The 3038-nt window shown below is 42.7% G+C and overlaps 1 pseudogene; it reads right to left on the reverse strand.

Annotated features, from left to right (window-relative positions):
• Positions 1 to 698: 698 nt before the first annotated feature.
• LOC150063625 (UDP-glucose 6-dehydrogenase pseudogene) lies at positions 699 to 1686 on the reverse strand (annotated as a pseudogene).
• Between the last annotated feature and the right edge of the window lie 1352 nt (positions 1687 to 3038).

The following is a 3038-nucleotide window of genomic DNA, read 5'->3' on the forward strand; positions in this document are numbered from 1 at the left end:
GATTTGCTCAAATCTAGTACTCTTACCACTTGAGCCACAGCTCTACTTTTGGCTTTATCTGTGATTAATTAGAGACAAGAGTCTCATGGATTTTCCTGCCTGAGCTGCTTTGGAATCATGATTCTCAGACTTCAGCCTCCTGAGTAGCTAGGATTATAGTTGTGAGCCACTGGCATGGGAATGTGGAGAAAGATGTTTAAAGAATGTATTTTGTTCATGTGTCTATAAGGCCATTTTTGTTTCTTTTTCAGAGAAGACTGTCTTTAAGTCTTTGGCCCATCTTTTAATGGGATGGTTGTTACTTTGGAGATTAGTTTTGGAGTGATTCAATTTTTTGAGTTGTTGATATATTTTAGATATGAGGCCTTTGTCTATTGTATGGTTGGTGAAGATCTTCTCCCATTTTGTAGGCTTCCTAATTAATTTACTAGCTATGTCCTTTGCCATACAAAAGCTCTTCAGTTTAATGCAGTCCCACTTATCCAGCCTTTCTCTGATTTGTTGTGATTCTTGGTCCTTATTAAGAAAGTTTCGACCTGTGCCAAGGAGGCCTCATGTATCTCCTATTCCTTCTTGTAAAGTTTTCAGTGTGTTGGCCTACTATGTTATCTCTCATCAATTTTGCTGTCCCTTGGTTATATTATATTGTTACAGTATCTCACTTTGTTATCTGATATATTCGATATATTTGTATTTGGTTATTTGAAATTGGTCATATCTATGACCTGTTGCCAGTAGCGAGCTACTTCAGGCAAATTCAGAGCCTCGCAGAGATAAACCAAATTTAGAACATCTTTTTGGAAGCAGCTCCCACCAAATCCCACACTGGCTTTCAGGAACTTGTTTCCGATCCTCTGGTCCATGCCAATGGCTGCGGCCACCTCCTCCACATCGGCTCCCGTGGCTTCACACAGAGCACTGATGGAGTTGATGCTGCTGATTCTCTGGGCGAGAAATGCGTTTGCTGCCAGTTTGGAAAGCTCTGACGACCAAGTATTGGTGGTGAGGATCTTTTCTTTGGGAACCCAGTGCTCATACACAGCACACAGCGCCTGCACAGCTTTCCGGCCTTCTGGGGTTTCATCTCCTCCAATCAGTACTCTGTCCGGGTTCTTGAGGTCCTTGATGGCTGTTCCCTCTGCCAAGAACTCAGGGTTGGACAGCACCTGTAAATTCAAGTCAGGTTTTGTATTTGCATCAAATATGCGGCGGATACACTTTCTGCAGCTCGCACTGGAACTGTGCTTTTCTCAGTCACAATCTTGTATCCATTGGAGTTTTTCACAATGCGTCTAGCACATGCTTCAATGTATTTCAGGTCTGCTGCACGGCCTTTCCCCATACCGTAGGTTTTGGTCGGAGTATTCACAGAAATAAACACAAGATCAGCTTCTTTGATGGCTTCATCAATATTTGTAGAAAAAAATAGATTTTTTCCTCGACAGGATTCTACTACGTCTTTTAATCCAGGCTCATAAATAGGAAGGGTTGGAGAATTCCATGCATTGATTCTTGCTTCATTAACATCAACAACTGTTACCCTGATTTCCGGGCACATGTGGGCAATGACACTGCATGTGGGCCCTCCGACGTAGCCCGCTCCAATGCAACAGATCTTCTTAACTTCAAACATGACTGCACCGCTTCTGAGTCCCGACACCGCAGCAGCCTCGACCTCGGATAGCGTTTTCCTCCCAACCTCGCAGCAGCCTCTGCACCCGCACCGCACCGCACCCGCGCCCGACTCGGCAGGATAAGACCAGGACGCACGTAGCCGGGTCAGGAGGCGGCCGAAGGCCGCACCCTGAGCCCCCAGCCCGCGCCTGTATTTAAAGGTTTTTGCCCTAGAAGGCGGAGGCTTCATTCCCCCGCAGCCAAGCCCTCCTGGACTCTGCCCCCAGCCCCACCTCCCGCCGTGCAAGGTTCGGTCCAGGCCCGGGTCTGCTCTGTCTATCCTTTTTCATTTGACACTTCTCCTCCTGTCTCCTTGAAGATAGCTTAGCTAAAGTTTTAGCTTTTTCGGTGTTCCAAATTAAACTTAAAATCTGTGCTTCAATTCATTTTAGATCTCCAGGGAAGATTAAAAACAAATTCTTTTTCCTAAATTGTCAGCTGATATTAAAATATTTCATAAAGTGTTTCACAAAACTATATATCTAGACACTTTATTCTAATGTATATCAGTTGACTGAAAGTTATACTTACTAAAAACGTTCTTGTTTATCTTTCTGAAACTATACAGTTTTACTGCTAATGTTCACTGTGTAAAACTGAGTGTGACTGACAATGTATATTGTCATTGCAAACTTTCTTTTCCACAATTTGACCTTGCTTTTCTAATCTGCAGTCAGACCAAGGACAATTACTTTCATTTTTTAGTTCCTGTCTGTTTCCTATCTCTGACTCCTAAAAGCATCTTTAAGACCTCGAGATTTATTGCATGTTATTCTAATTGCTATCATTTAGATTCGTTCCTCAAATGCCACCTTCTCACCTCTCCTGAAGACTGAGGTTCAAAATCCTCTCAATTTACTCCTCAGGTTTTCATTCCACACACATGTTTAATCTAGGTGCTTAGAATACAAAGATTTATAAGTCATGGTCTCTGTCCTCAAAACAGACCTCATCATCCAGCAGGGAAGACAGGTGCAAAGACAGGAAATTATATTACAGAATGATAAGTACCGCTGGAAAAGGAAAGCACCAGGCACACAGTTCCAAGGAAGAAAATACATTCTGAATAGAGGCCAAGGAGAGGCTTTTTCTAAAGAAAGGCAGTTCTTGGGCTGTTTACTGAATGAGTGGATTAAGCAGCATGTGGTGATGAGTTTAGTTCCCATTAGTGTGTAGCTATAGAAGAGGGTAACAAATTTTCTCTGCTTTTGTTTTCTTCAATGACAATGATGAACAGTATCAGTGATCCTGAATCAGACCATAATGTGTATTTTTGACATAGTTCTTCCATGGAACTTATCTTTAAAGCCATATTAATGTGTAATTCCCTGTTTAGGATGACTCTAGAGGGGGCCGGGAGTTTG

This window comes from Megascapheus bottae, chromosome 5 (genome assembly GCF_031878675.1).
Source record: "Megascapheus bottae isolate mThoBot1 chromosome 5, mThoBot2.hap1, whole genome shotgun sequence".
Classification (NCBI taxonomy): domain Eukaryota; kingdom Metazoa; phylum Chordata; class Mammalia; order Rodentia; family Geomyidae; genus Megascapheus; species Megascapheus bottae.